At 37.5% G+C, this 16,679-nt stretch overlaps 1 protein-coding gene across 4 annotated transcripts in view; it reads left to right on the top strand.

Moving 5' to 3' along the window:
- The window catches only part of SLC16A7 (solute carrier family 16 member 7), a 143,575-nt gene that overhangs the window by 44,356 nt on the left and 82,540 nt on the right, over positions 1-16,679 (top strand). Inside the window, exon 1 of one of the 4 annotated variants that reach the window (XM_045184731.3) lies at positions 12,180-14,393. The exons of the other annotated variants lie outside the window; for them this stretch is intronic. The gene's annotated coding sequence lies outside the window, so the exon portion shown is untranslated. Of the gene's footprint in view, positions 1-12,179; positions 14,394-16,679 lie in introns of those variants that run through there. 4 annotated transcript variants of the gene reach the window in all.

Genomic DNA, 16,679 nt, shown 5'->3' with positions numbered 1-16,679 from the left:
ATGGCAAAAACATCAAAGGTCAAGAAGCAATTATCACAAAGCAAGTGAAGGCATATTTGGTGACTAGGAAGGAACTCACCTCCACTACCAGGGCAGGAAAAAATGAGTGAAGGGTTAATAGAGATACAGAAATGTGTACAGGTATTAAAGACATCGTGAGACTTCATGCCTGTTATGATGGTTTTTATGTTCACTGTATACGAAAGACATACCATATGATCTCACCTACAATAGGAACCTAATGAACAAAACACATCAGCAAAATAGAACCAGAGGCATGGAGACAAGGAACGGACTGACAGGGACCAGAGGGGAGCAGGGGATAAGGGAGGAAAGAAGGGAAAGAGCCTAGGTGAAGAACAACTATAAATGACCCCTGGACATGGACAACAGAGGGGGACTGACTGGAAGTGGGAGGGGCAGGGGCGGGTCAGTGAAGAGCAACAGGGGAAAATTGGGACAACTGTAACAGAACAACAATTAAATAAATAAATAAATAAGCCGAATCAACTGCAGGTGATGACTGAGAGTGGTTAGGGAGCTTGAGCAGAGAGGAAGGTGTTTAGAACTGTAATGGAAAGTACAGGAAGACGCCTCGGGGTCTGAGAAAAGCTCACTACAGAGACATTGAGAATCACGCTAAAACTAGAATCTATGCATGTGCGATGGCATTAGTCTGTGAAGTTAATCCATTTTTTCCTGGTTCTACTCAGTACTATGGTGTTAGGGTCCATTCTGAGTTTGAAAGTTTCAGGCTCCTCTTTGCAGGAAGACCAAGGTGTGAGTGACTTGCGAATGTTGGTGATTATAGGTGACACTAATACTTATTAAATGCTGAAAATGTGCTAGGAACTTAGTAAAGTAGGGTACACTGTCATATCCCCTTCTTTCTTATGAATTATACATATTTTTATCAATTTTAAACAATATAGGATCCAGTAAAGTATTGTTTAAAGATATTTTACCAGTAAGTAAGTAGCAGAACTGGGATTTGAATGAAGATCAATGTTGCAGCCGAGCAGAGTAGAAATGGAGGTTATAAAAGAGCTAAAAGATATAAGGATCAAGGAAGTAAAAATTTCAAGGAGATTCCAGAACCGCATTGATAAAATAATAATATTTTTAAGGTTGCATGAAAGATAAGAGACTATAATTGGGAAATAGAATATCAGCGTTTAAGGCTCCAGTGATAGAACCATTCAGGATGGCCATGAGGGTTAAGGTGGAAGCGGGTTATTGAAATGAGGGTGGAAGTAGAGGTCATGAATCTCTGGCTCTGTTAGTCAATGCAGGTGCATGGCTATTGATTATGAATGTTGATTGCAGTGGTGCTTTGGAGTGCAGAGAAATGGATTTTGAAGACATTACCTGAAAGGACTCTGTGTGGACTCTGTGTGAACCCAGCAATGGATTTCAGAGCTCGGCAGCTTGGGCCCTTGGTCAGTTACACCTTCTCTAGTCAGAGGTCTTTGAGGCACATCCTTAAGAGCACCACACTACATATGTCCACTGTAATCGTATATAAAAAATAATATTGCTAAAGGCTGTGGTATAGAGTTTGCTTCATAGAATGAAAGATAAATGTCAGTTTGGGTGTGAGGGAGGTGGTGGCTAATACAAGCTGCTCTCTCTTTGGCTTACTTCACATTTTCCCATACAAGCCCCCCACGCCTGCATCATAGAGCTATGATAAATTAAGCATAGGAGCACATCAGCCAGACAAGCTCATTAGGATATGCCTTCAAAATGTGTTTGGGCCTTGTCCATTGTAAATTTTCAGTGCAGTACTAAAGAAATAATACTCGTTTTCAGTACCAATTGATTTTCTCTCATCTTTGACTTCCTCAGTTAGAAGGGCAGACAATTTATTTCTCCATAACAAAGATATGTGAGTAAGATCAGTGCATTCGATACTTTTGCTAAAGTTCCGCAGTCAAAACTATTGGTCTTAGTGTTCTCACTTTATTTTAATTGCAAGATGGTGTAAGTCACTTCCTTAGATTCCACTCATGTCATTTCATTGCACTTGTTCAGAAATTTCAGGTTACAGGACTTATTGAGGGGGCCATAGATCTCCTTGATGTTGGTCACAGCGATGGCTATATACAGGAGTTGTAAAGAGTGTTTTTGTACTTGTGTGTGGCAAAGCTTTAGAGAATCTGTCTCCTGTGACTTTCACAGATAACCTTTGATGGTTGTGTAGACTTAAAACATTTGTTTTTGGATATCTAAGAGTGTGAGGTGTGGTGTCCCATGCCTGTCATTTAGCAACAAAAGACATTCTTCAGCATGTCCTAATGCCACCACATGCTTCAACCTTGGGTCAGTCAGCCAAACCGATCAGCTGATGTGATTTTACATTTCTGCCTTGGTCACTTATCACTCACTTTAAGTCCTTTTGCAGTGTTTGCCTTTTGCTTCCAAAACAAACATGTTTTCTGGGTTAGTGGGCAGGAAAGAAGGAGATTTACAAGAAAATACTAGATGGGTTCTCAGTTAGTTTGGCTTTATTGAAAATAATGCCAACTACTAAAATAAGGAACTGTTAGAAAAGATCATGAACCCTTTGAAATGCCAAAAACTAAAGGAGGTCATCCTCACCAAACCACTATTATATGAAATGTTTAAGGTACTTGAGAAAAAGAAGAAAATCAAAACTACGAACAATGAAATGGCAATAAATATATATCTACCTACAACTGAATCTAAAAAACAAACTAAGCAAACAAGAACTATCATAAAATAGGAAATTATGATGGAGGTGTTACTGAATATTTCACTCAAGAAACTTTTTCTTAAGCCCCAATGAACACTTAATTTTTACAAACTCAATTGGTTGATGCTGTTAAGTTAAAGGGAAACTTTCTCTCTCAAAAGAGAGTAGGATTATCTGCTGTTTCTCCTGAAAATTTGAGAGTGAATTGACATAGAGTTAAATAATCCTTGTAACTTTGCTTTGGTTTCCAAAAACAGTTCCTTATTTTAGGAGGATTTTTTGTGTCTATTTTGTCAAATATATCAATAAAATTACCTATTTCAGTTGATATAATTTTTCATTTTCATTACTCTGTAGGTAATAACCAACCACATGTAAACATGTAAAATATTTTTTCCTCCTCTACATCATACATATTTAGCTTCTTCAATAAACACCTTAATAAAAATGTTTTATTTATGTCTTAATTAAAATTTGTTCATGTTGGAAAAGATCATGAACCCTGGGTAATGCATTTTAGCTGCAACTAAAATTCCTAAGTCAATTAATTATGAGATGAATATATACCCGACAGAGCTTTATGGCACCACAGAGTATTAAAAAGGCAATATTGAAATAGCTGCTGGTTCTTTCTAAAAAGTATGACCATTTAAATCACCTAAGTAATGGCCTCTCAAATTACAGAATTAAAAATGTCATATCTTTCCTACCTGATAATTGGATAAGAGATTGGACATTAACATAGCCGTCCTGAGGCTGAGCCAGTCCTGTATTTTTGCCTCCTCTTCTTATTGGTGTTGATTTTCAGCATAATGGATCAAGGGATTTCTCTTAGCTCTTGGACTTTTCTAAAAACACAATGTTAGCTTTTACTATTGCGTTTATATTAAGGGAATTATAAAGCAAGTATTTTTTTTCAATAAGTAAAGTCTTTATAAAACATATCCATAGTTTCGACATGCATGATTCAAAAGGTCATAAATACTTTTTTACAAGTTCAAAGTTACTCAGAAGTTCAAAAGGCATGCCAAAAAAAATTGAAAACATTTTATTTCTTTTTAACTACCTCTCATTAAAAAATATTTAGGGACTTCCAGTAAAGATGGCAGCATAGGCAAACACAACTCACTTTCTTGCATGACCACATCAAAATTATGACTAAAACATAGAACAGCCAGAAATTGAGAAATCGAGTTGAATGGAAGTTTGACAACTATGGAATTAAAGAAACCACACCCATCCAGACTAGCAGGAGGAGAGACACAGAGTGGGCTGGTCCCACATCCACATGTGGTGGATAAACATTTGGGAGGGATATTTTGGGAGCAAGGAGTTCCAGCCTCACACTAAACCCCACAGCCCAGGGTTCCTTTGACAGGAAGATAAATCCCCATCATTTCTGGCTGCAAAACCATTGGGGATTGAGCTGGTAGAAGACACTTGTGCAGGCCCAAGCAGTTCCTCTTAAAGAACCCACACTAGGACTTACTCAATGTGTGCCACAGAATTTTAGTAATTAATGTGTACTATGAGATGAAAAAGGTTGAAAATCACTGTATTTGCCTACTAAAGGCAGAGGGAGAAGTCTCCCAAAACTTAAAAGTAATTTGTTATTTTGAAATCCCAAATACATTGGAATGAGGTGAATCTCTTTGAAGTTCTCTGCACTTTAGGACATATGGCTTGGGACAGATACTGTAAAGGCAGGCACACATAAAGTTATGATATGGGGTTAGTGGTGATGTCAGTTATTGAACTAAATAATCTGTTCTTTCTGAAGGGAGCCTTGAAGATTTGGAGAGGGCCAACAGCATCTGCAGCCAGTAAAATAGAAAGCTGGTTAGTAAGTCTTGCAGAAATGGAGTTGGATGCCCTTTTCATTTTTTAAAAACTTGCATCTCAATATGTAGATGGTCACTCTAATCTCCAGTTCTCCCAGGAGTCATTCTTAATATGTGATGCTTTCCTCTGAAACCTTAGAATCTTGGAAGCCAAGGACTCCAGGACTCTGAATGAATAGAACTGCTTTGTGAGTAGAACTGGTGGGTTATAATGTGAATGGAAGTTTTGGCTTATCTGGTATTTAAAATCATTTTTTAAAAAAAGAATAGATTTTGAAGTTTATACTTTTAGCCTTTAGTCCTTCTATGACTCTGTATTCTGTGTAATCTTAGTCAAGAAATTAAGCTTCAGTCTCTCCATATATAAAATAGAGCTAAATTTTGTATAAGCCTTTCATCAAAAGGACATTATAAAGGTAATAAATGATACATTTCTATAATTAATAAAATAATTATGTTATTACTAATGTGAATGCTGGGCTTAAAATAAATATAGAGGCTATATGTATATACTTAAGGTTATTTACCTTTGTCTTGATACCGTATTAAAAAAATAACTGTATTTTAACAAAAATGGCCATATTTGGATTTCTTACATTTATGTTTTATTTGTATAGGCCTTGAATGTTCAAAGGGTCTCCACACTAATGACTTCATGTAATTTGGTCCCAGGGTGAAGCAGGTCCAGTACTACCGCCCCCACTGTGCAGATGAGCAAGCTAACGCTCAGCCCTGAATGTCTTGCCGAGGATGGCGTAGCTTCTGAGAGAGTTTGCAACCAGATGTTCTCATAACCATGCTCTCTGTTCTGCACTGGTATTGCTATATATTTTCACTATACTACAAGAATAGGGTTACAAATTTACCAAGTGGTATTACCCGTTTGCCATGAAAAGTTCCTAGACCAAGGTGAGGATTGTATTCTGTCTTCTCCCTCGAGTCCATGAGGAAGGCAGAATAAGAGCTCCCTACAATCTAATTCCCACACCCAGTGAATATGTCATGTACACAGTGAGGGAGAATTAGTCGCTATATTCGATAACCTGGAGATAACCTATGATTATGTGCATGAGACCAGTATAGTCACTAGGAACCTGATAAACGAAAGCGAGGTGATAGCAGGGGGAGGTGGGTTCAGCTTGCCAACGAATGTAGATGACTTTTAGAAGCTGAAAAAGGCAGGGAAACAGATTGTCCTCCATGCCTCCCACTGATACGTTGATTTTACTGAGACTTTTGACCGCAAGAACTGTATAATAATACATTCGTATTGGTGTAAGCCACAAAGTTTGTGGTAGTTTATTACGGTAGCACTAGAAAACTAAAACAACCTCACACTGTGAAATTACAAGTTTGAGAGAAGAGGGGTTGATGCCAGGGTGATATTAGGTCAATCGTGGGATGTTCGGTCTCTTCGATTTGTCAATTTTTGTCCCATCCTAAGTGTATGATTTGTGAGTTCCTCATAATATATCATGCATTTCTTTTGCATACATGGTTCGCTAAGGGAATTGATTTGTCCCTGTCTACTTCTTATGAGCTGAGAACACAGACTATAAATCCTGAGTATCAGCTGAAATCACAGGCTTGTTGAATATGTGATTAAGACACAAACACAAATAATTACATTGTGTGCTTCAGTTAAATGAGGTTTCTGTTTTTCCTCAAATACATTTGGCATCTTCAGTTGCCCTTTGGTCAATTCCTTCAAGATCTACTTTACAGCCCCTCTGTTCCCACATGTTACTCATAAGCATTTCATTTGCCTGGATGCAGCTAAAAATCACAGAAAATGAAGAAGGGCTTTCTCCAGGGCATTTAACTGTGTGGAAATATATACATGAGATCTTTGAGTGGCCCCAGAGAAACTTTTGAACACTGAAGCATATCCCTCTTTCTTGCCTCTGTTACAACTTTAATCCAGCAGTTGACAGAAAAGTAACAGGAGAGAGTGAGAGAGAGAGGGAGAGAGAGAGGGAGAGAGTGAGGGAGAGAGAGAATTATTTTAGCCAAAGTCACTGTCATGAGTTAGTGGAAGATTTCAAATAAATTATGTACCAAATATATTGCCATGTCTTCTTGACTACTGTGCAGCTTTCTACCTTGAAACCACAACAAAAAAATCACTTGGGAGGTAAGCAGAGCGGACCCCATAATATTCTGTCTACTAAAAATTTCCCTGACCCACGCACTGTGTTGTCATGTCTTTTACACAAATTGTGGGTTTGTGGGTAGATGTCAATGCTGGTTACCAAATGACTAGGCTTTTTCTCCAGTCTGAATTGGCCAGATTTATACACTTTGGCAGAATATGAAACCTCGGAAAAATTTTAAATTCTATATTTAGTTTTCTCCATGTTATGGTCCAGAAATAATGACTTGAGACTTCCTGTTATGAGCAAGTCGGTCACATTTGCTAATGTGTCCATGGAAAATCTGGTTAATAAGTATATTAGTTTCAGATACAGGGGAGCTTTTCTATGATATTATCCTGATAATGAAATCCTAACAATGCTGAACAGCTTTACAGTGTTATGGCAGATGTCTTGAATAACTTTTATGATTTTTGTTTATTACCTATAGAATGTGTGAATGTGTGAGGTGGAGTTAAATTATATATTGTATTATAGTATATGAGAACTCTAATAATACTTTATATCTCTATTTCAGCTGTAATAATTCTGGCTTGTTAACTGTACACGAATTTATCTTACATCATGAAAAAGTGAGTGTTTGAGAAAAGAGAACCTGTTGTATTTATTCTGGCATCTCTACTATTCACAACGCCATGATTTTTGTATGTTAGCTACTCACTAAGTGTTGGTTAAATTGATTCATTAACATAGGAGAAAAAAAAGTATATTCAGCTAGTCCCTTTGTCTCACTTATTTGCTTCTTAAAACTGATGTTGAACTAGAGAATGTGGTTTCAATATAGGTTCAAATGGAGTTCCTAATTTCAATTTACTTCCCAAATCTAGGCTTTCCTTCAGGCAGAACCTGCCCTAGCAAAGTTATCACATGGTATAGACCAAACCAGAATGCACCCTCCTCTCTAGGAAGGCACGTATGGAAAAGAAATGTCTGTACTAAACTTGCTTAGTATTTTTTCTCCCAAATTCAGTAATCGGGTGTGGACCAAAGTGGTGTTCTACCAGAAGTGTCTCCTTTAGGAACTAGAGCCAATAGGTGAGCAGTCTGGAACTCAGAGAGGTTATATAATCTGTTCAAGGTAAGAAGTAGAGTGTGGGTTTGAACCCAAGTTAAATCAAATACTGTTTTTTTTTAAAGAGCCCTTTAGAATAAGGTGAAGAAGGATAGCAGGAGCTATGCCGCACATTAATAGGAAATAGCTGGCTCCCCAGGGATCAAGCCTAGTGAGGAGCCTGCGTCCTGTCCCAAGGGCAGACAAAAGCAAAAAAGGTCCGTGGGCTTTGTTTTCTGCTGAGGATGATACCAGGAAAGTCTAGTTTACCCCAGGAAGCAGAGAGGAATAAAACATGGAATCCATAGCACTTTTATCAAGTCGTAGGGCATTGTTCTGACTCCTATCAACTGCCTTTGCCGTACGATTTTAGGTTACTTTGTTTGCCCCAGGTTCATTGAGATATAATTGACACATGGCATAGGTAAGTTTAAGGTGTACAGTGAGATGACTTGAAACAAGTGTATATTGCAAAATATTTACAGAGTAAGGTTAGTGACCACATCCACCACCTCATATAATCGCCACATCATTGTTGTTATGGTGAGAACATTAAAGCTGTGCTCTCCTGAGAGCTTTGAAGTAAGCAGTTCAGTAGTGTGAACCGTAGTCAGCATGCTGTACCTCAGATCCCCGGCACTTATTTGTCTCCTAACTGCAAGTTTGTACCCTTTGGCCAGCATCTCCGTTTCTTTCCCACCCCTCAGTTTTGGCAGCCACCATTCTACTTTTCCTTGAGTTTGATGTTTTTAGATTCCCTATGTGAATACAGTGTTCACCTTTTTCTGTCTGACTTATTTTATTTAGCACAGCACCCTCAAGATCCATCCATGCTGTCAGAAGAGGCAGAATTTCAATTTTCTATGTCTGAATTATTTATATATAATATATATATCTTTATCTTTATTATATATACATACATATGTACATATATACACACATGTGAGGGAGGACTCAAAAACACACCATTTATTTATGAAAAATATGTATTTATTCTTACACGTTTAAACTTCAGACTCCTTCAAAGTGTACTCTCCATTTGATGCAATACACAAGATATTTTTCCACTGCTCAAAACAGTTTTTGAACTTGTTGATTTTGATGCCTTTTTGGTGCTTCTGTTGTTTTTGTTTCACCTCTTCCACATTGGCAAACATTTCCCTTTGAGGACTCCTTTTATGTGGGGAAAGAAAAGTAAAGTCTCTTGGGCAAGATCAGGTGAATAAGGAGGGTGTGGCACTGGGGTCATGTCATTTTTGGCCAAAAACTACTGAACACTCAGCACTGTGTGGGCGAGTGCACCCGTATATCACCCCTCATGAAATGGGCAAATGCATTGAAAGAGTCTTCAATAAAATTCACTGAGGTTGAACACAGCCTCTCATAACAACACCATCTGGTACACTGATACAGATGGGTTCCTAGAAGACTTACTTAGCAGAAGAAGCCTGTACTACAAGGGACCTGCCACCCAGAAGATAATTCTGTTTTTTGGGGGTCCCCCTCATGTGTATTTATGTCTTCATCCATTTATCCATCTGTGGACACTTAGGTTGTTTCCATATATTGACTATTGTGAATAAAGCTGCAATGAATGTGAGAGTGCAGGTATTTCTTTAAGGTTTCTTTAAAGTTTTATCTTTTTTATCTACAATACATACCCGGAGGCAGGACTGCTAGATCACACAGTAGTTCTATTTGTAATTTTTTGAGGACTCTCCACACTGTTTCCATAGTGGCTGTACCAATTTACATTCCCACCAACAGTGCACCAGTCCACATCCTTGCTACCCCTTGTTATCTCTGGTCTTTTCACAATAGCCATTCTGCATGTTAATATGACTGGCTGTAACAACAGGTGGGAACTACGGGCATGATCATATTATTTGATAACATATCCCTTGGTATTTGGAGGGGTGTGTGCATGCACACACATGCACAGCTGGCTGTGGTGTGTGGGCATTGGAAAGGGGGGTAAAGAGTTACCGACCCGTTTTAACTAGCAGTGTGTCATGGTCTGAGCTTGTATTAGCCGTAAAATTTAGTCAAAGATATTGAGGCTATGCCCAAGGAGAGAGATTGGAGTCTGCCATAACCATTGGAAAGTTACCAAATTGATTGAACTTAGTGGTGCCTGTGGGAATGTAGAAAAAGAAATAGATTTGAGTCTCTGCTGTGCCGAAGGAAACAGGATTCTTCCACAGTATCGCAGGAAATGCATTTCAAGGATACACGCATAGGAGGGTTTGAGGTGTAGTGGAAAGATTTATTGGAGTGAAAACAAAGGCCTACCCCCAGAAATACCATACCCAGTGTCGCATCCAAGACCAGGTGGCTCAGCTTTGTCTCACTGTGAAGAAGTCCAGCCTCTAGGCCTGCAGGCCAGCACTTGTCCCCACTGAGCCGAGGAGGAGGGCCAGCATCCAGAGGTGCTGTGCCATCAGCCCAGCATCTGCGGCACCAGTAGTCCGGCACAGTTTCTGTTCCCACCCAGCATGCCACCAGCACGATACTTTAGCCTCCATGACTACTAAAGGGAGAGAACGTGCATGCTTCTGACCTTTGTTAAGCTTTGGTTATATTTTGGGGGGTTTGGGGAGGGGTTAGTTTCTTTCAGACTACCCAGTCTCTTTCTTGGACCTTCCCAGGCCTAGGCTGGAGGCTTCCCCTATTCAATTCCTTTCCTGGATCTTCCTGGGGTTTGTGCCCTTATCCTATCCGATTTTTTCTCAGATTTTCCTAGGCTACGCTCCTCTCCGTTATGGCTGTCATTTTGGCTCCTACTGCACATGCTTCATAGTGTTGCTCATCACCTGGCTTTTACTGTGCATGTGCTTAGTAGAAGGACTTCCTCCTGACTGTTTAACTGTCCTCCCCAATCCCCCAACCCCCAGAATCCAGACAAATGGGCTGGTTGTTCCCCAAGGAGATTGGAAAGCCAGGCTTTCTTGTTTGCTTGGTTGTTGATTACTGTCCCTTTGGCAGAGGATGCAGCTGTCCTCTGGGGTGTCTGTGAAGCTGTGGCTTCCCAACCTGATCAGGCTCAGCCAGTTTTGCTCCCTTCTCTTTTGTTAATACCTAACTGGGTATCTACACTAACACTTGTGGAAGTCAAATCAACTAGGATTGGCAACTTCGATTTGATGCTAGGGAGGGGGAGATGGTGTTGCTGACTCTGAGACTTTGAACCGAGTAATGGAAAGCTGTGGGACCAGAGCGCATGCTGAGGGTGACGTCAGGGGGCTAAGTGAAATCAAAAGTTCTGGACTAGAAGATATTTTTAAAGCACTTTCTTTATGAACATTCTTCCTGTGTTGGTTGCATATAGTAAGATCCTCTATTGAACGGATAGCACTCAAAGAAGGAAAGGTATTAAATGTTCTATGTACTCAAATCACTTCTAGTAATTCTTTTCCATTAGTAGTGCGCCTCTGTCATCAACAAAAATGGTGAAATCTGTTGAAATGATACAATTCTTGTATATTTTCTGTTTAGGTCTACCTTGCCCCCATTGTATTTTCCTTTCATTTCAAAGGAATTATTCTATGAAAACAAACTTAACTAAAGACTTCTTGCTTTTATGCTTACCAAGGTTAAAAATTCATTTTTGCACTATAACTCTGAGGGATAACTAACTCAGGGAATAAATTTGGATTGTTTTCTCCTGTTTATGCTGACTTTTTGCTCTACTATAATTCTGGAATTCAGAACATAAACAGGATCCCAGTCAGTTTTGCTCAAATGAATATTAAGACTATGGTACCTTTTTTCAGGAAAACAATACAGGAAAAAGTTTATCCAAATGAGAGAAGGACTCCATTGGAAGATTCCCATAGTATTTATGAGGAATTTGATTTTTGTGTCTTCTGACTATTTACTGCCTTTTTTCACCCAAAATATGTGTCTGAGCTTTCTGTCCTATAGAATTTCTTGCACTTTTTATTCAGATGAAAACGTTGGGCTTTCCACATTAACTCAGTTTTCACTCCTAGTCATAATGCAAAAAACATCAAAATCTCAGAAGGGAAATGTGTGAATTCCACATAGAACTTGGGGATATTACTACAAACAAATTCATTGCCAAGAACCTATTGTGTTTCACCCTCAGAATCAATAGCAGGTTCCAGGAGTGCATGCTCTTCATCGAGGTTTCCCCTGGAGACTATACTTCCTCTCTTTCCTGCACCTGCATTGTTGCAAAAGTCTGGAAACTGGAATTAAAAATAGGAGCTCACGTTATCTTACCTTTGGAATTACTCTGGAGAGTTTGTAACCTTGCAAAGGTTAGTCACCTTCAGCTATTTCTCCCCCAGGTTCGTGGTGAACAAGTTCTTTCTGCATTTGGCTTTTCTTTTCTCAAAGGTTTATGTAGCAATCACGATTGTGTGTATTTATTGCTCAACACACAGAACTCAGTTGTTCAACTTTAATAATGTGATTTTCTGTGATTTAACTCAGATATTGTAAATAAAATGAGTCAAATTGTTCAGATTTTACTGTGATTACATAGATGTTAAAAGTTGCATATAAAAGTCGCTAAGTTATATTTGCTATTTTTTTCTACTTCAGGAAACACTGTTTAAATTAGGTGATTTTGAATTTTTGGTAGATTTGCTAAAAATGAATACTTAAGATGTTAAAATAATTTAGTAAGAAAAATTAATTGCACATATAGAAACAAACATATAATTTATAATTAGAGCTCTAAACTTTTCTAAAAGGCTCTAAAAAGTTAACAGACCACAGTTTCTATCACTTAGATAGTAATTTTTAAAGATTTAATACTGTAATAACAATAAGCAAAATTATACAAAAATATGTTGTTCACATTCCAGCCAATTCTAATTTTTACAGCTCTTATGTGGTTAAATTACTTTCTTGATAGCATAATGGTACATATAAAACTGGACATATCTTTGTATTTCTTTTTTAACTGTAGAACTTTTTATAATAACACTAAGTAAATATTTCAATTATACATACAACTTTTTTACATTTAGCACTCGTCTAATGAAAACATGTTTACATTAAAAAGTCAATAATCACTTATTTGCATGAAATTGAGTATTACTGTCATATTTACATGATACTAAAGTAGTTGATAAGGTAAACAACCCTTTTGACATGTTACTACTCCACATCTTTTGAAAAAGAATGTCCTTTGAAGTGTCTCTACAGAGCACAAAATGAAGTTATATTTAGTCAACTAATCACCTATAGTTCATCAGGTGATTTTACCCCAAATAAGTGTATTGAACACTCACTAACTACTAGGCACGTTGCTGTGCTGGGACAGAGGTATTGGAGAGTTTTCAGGGAAGCTGTTGTCCGGCTTTGGCCCGCGGATGTGCTGCAGGACCGCTGCCCGTGCCGCAGATGGTCAGTGTGTTAGCGCGTGTTTAGTTGTGAACTACACAAAATTTCCCGATGCTTTTATTTCATTATTTGAACTTAAGTTTTTACTAGAAGGGACAGAAAAATACCATATTTTATCTTCTAAAGGTATTTGCTTTATTTGGTTAAATTATAGGAAATGTCCAGAGATTATTTGTTACTCTTGTAAACACTATACATATTTAGAAATGCAGTTATCAAAATCTTTGGGAAGCACATTTTACAACAGGCTATTGCTCAATGCCTGCTTCTAAATACGGCAGTCTCCACATGGGAAATCCATTTCCCTCACCCACTGACGGTGAAAAAGTTGCACTGCTGTTTCATGGAGAAGAAAACGGAACTTGGATACAAACTTGAACTGGAATCCAGGACCCGATGTTTATCAAGTACATGACCTGACATAAGTAGTCAAAACTCTGAGCTTTAGTGTTCTCATACTTAAATTATATATTATAATGTTTATCTTATATGGCTTATAGAATGATCATGGATTTAAATTATTTGGTAAAAAACTACCCGGAATATGAGAAATACTCAATAAGCAATAGCTCTTTATTTCTGCAAAGGTTCTTGTAATTTCTTCCAAAGCAAATATGGCAACACTGACCCACCTTCCGATTCACCATCACTCAGGGAGGACTTTTGTGGCAGCTGGCACGCGTGCACAGAACGACTGGCTGAGTAAGGAGTGCAATGTGTGGTTAGGAAACGAAATGAAACTAACTGGCTCTCAAGGGTTCAGCACATGACCTTGGCTTCTTTATTACTGTTCAAAACTTACTGAGCTATCTAGTCTTAGATGCAGTGAAGATTCACCGACACATTATGTATATAGTACTTTTATAAAATGTTCTATACATGATATTAACCCATGTGCTGATTTGACGTTGATACAGCCACTTGAAAATGTGGCTGTGTCAACATCAGAGAAAGAGAATCAGAAGATTAAATTCAGCAGTTCAAATTGCCAGACTGGTCACCTTCTTTGACCCAGGATATGTTGTAATTTAAGCTAAGTAACTTTAACTGTGGAAAGTATAAACTAATTGTGCGCATCAAAGCAAGTTGTTTAAGAAGAGAGGGAGCTACCTTTCCCTCTTCAAGAGACAGAAGTGGGAAGGGCAAAACCGAGAGTATTGAGATGTGTGTGCAAGGTTGCCTCTGGCTAAACGTTAAGGATCAGCAGTCTCTGAGCCCTGGGAAAAGTGTCAAACTCATGCTCTCTCTCTATTCAGGTAACTTTCAAATTATATAATTGTGTCCATATTAAACTATACTATAGATTATAGACATGTGGGTTTTTAAATTCCTTTAATATAGAATGATTTCATGTTCTGAGCCTGATGAAAGAATAATGGAAATAAATGTTGGCTTATAGAAAAAAGCTTTTGTTTTTGAGTTGTACTGAGTTCAAGCTAATGAAGCATTCAGTGCTTATATGAGGAAAATAGAATTTTTAAATGTTTTAATGAAACTATTGTCATTCTTAAACCTCTTGGTTGACAGATGTATTAATCATAGCTACTTAAAATAATATAGTACTTTATATAGTCTGCAAAGTTTTCAGTAGTCGGGAAAGTTTTAAAGCTTGCCTAACATTGCAAGGTTTAAAATAACACTGAATCTTTAACCACTAAAATTTCACTTTTACTAAATATAAAAATATCAAAAGCAATCTTATTTTTTAAAATCATAATGATTTATAAATGTGTATGTGTACTTTGCTGAACAAATTGTAAAACTAAATTAGGTTTTATTATGAAGCTTAGGCAATTTGTTCCCCCAAACTTTGTGATCATATTATGGCAAGATATGAAGTTATTGTGCAGTTAACATTCAGGTGATGCCATCTGTTTAAATTAGATATAATTAAAGGCATTGCTTTATAAATTTTTCAGTTTTCAAAGCCAGTTTCTGGAAATAAAAGTATCTGCTCTGTATATTTACTGAGTAATCATATTCTGCATTGAGTTCTCAACGTAAAGAGATACATTGCTTAAACCACTTAAAGCCACAAATTAGATAAATTTATTAGAGACTTTCTGTTTTTTCTAAAGTATCTAGCCATTGTTATTTTTATTTGAAAAGTATTCCAGGCCAATAAAATGTGTTTTGCTCATAGGTAAACCCAAGTGATACAGAAAAACAAGCATCAAAAGCTAAACATTATTATGGTGCTACATATGCAGTTTTCCATTTATATTTCCCTTGAAATGAAATGAAATGAAATGTCAGACAGTGATTGATGATTGGTGCAGTGGGAATGTGGAGAACATCCCCTTTCAGAGATGAGGGACTGAGTCCCGAGAGTCAAAGTACCAACAGTTACTGGGAGTGCTGGTACTGGAATCAAAGTCCTTATTTACCAGCTGACAAATACAGTCAGTGGCTTATTAGTCCATGTTTATGATGTTTTTGAAAGGGAAATCCTATTTTATTCCTTAATACATTTCCATTTGGAGGTATAGCTAAATCAGCACTGGTATTTAAAGTGTAGATATGGAGTGATGTTTTCCAGATTCACCCTTGGCATCGCTAAAATTTGTGTATCAATTTATTATAATTTATATAATCTAGTCCTTCTTGTCTGAATATGGATTTGTTTATGTATATTTTAAGAGAAGGGCGTTCTGTCAGTTCTAATTTTGATGCACAGTGAAGTCATGCAGATTGGTTCATAACTTATAAGGTAAGTGTCAGGTGGCTGAAGTTTAACTAATTAAGAAAATTTAAAATATGAGTAAAATCAAAATACTTGGATAAATAATGAAGCATCATTGGTTAAAGTTTGAATCAATCTGCAGGCAATCTAAGTATAAAACAATTATCTGACTTATGATGATTAAAAAATTAGTTAGAGACTTTAACAGTTAAGACTGTCTTTTTAAGTTGAGTATGTATAGATGGCTCATCATGTTTTTAGTAGACTCTTCAATTCTTCTTTTAATATTAGACATTTGTGCTTGGAACCTGGCTTGCACGTGTTTAATATGTAGGTGCTATTCGCTGTGTCCATTAGATACTCCCCTACCTCTCAGGGCTTTTTAATTGGGAATATGCAAATCAGGTTACCATCAAACAATTTCTCTATGCTTCTTCGGCCCATTATCCAGTATATTGCATGAATTGCTAAAAAGTTCACCAAGGCCCTTTGGCAGTTACCCACAGATATTAAAGACACACACATGCACACAAACACACAAGATCTATCTAAAAAATATAGAGACAGAGAATATCGATGTTTTCAATGTTGTAAAAGGGGTAAGCGCCAGAAAACCTGGCTCAAAATCCCAGTCTCTCAGTTAACTTGCTCTGCAAATCCTGAGCAAATCACATAACCTGCCATAACCTCTGTTAAGTGACCTATAGACAGGGCCTCTAACAATAATAGTAGTGCTTCCTTCACTTGTTTAGTAGGAGAACCATGTGAATTTATATAAAACTTTACCTTGCAGACTATAAATTCTTACAGAGCACTTCCTAAGGCTGCCGTAACAAAGAACCACAGACAAGGTGGCTTA

This window comes from Desmodus rotundus, chromosome 3 (assembly GCF_022682495.2).
Source record: "Desmodus rotundus isolate HL8 chromosome 3, HLdesRot8A.1, whole genome shotgun sequence".
In the NCBI taxonomy this organism is placed as follows: domain Eukaryota; kingdom Metazoa; phylum Chordata; class Mammalia; order Chiroptera; family Phyllostomidae; genus Desmodus; species Desmodus rotundus.
The sequence above is the reverse complement of the archived record's forward strand: the minus strand, read 5'-3'. Positions and strand labels throughout refer to the sequence as shown.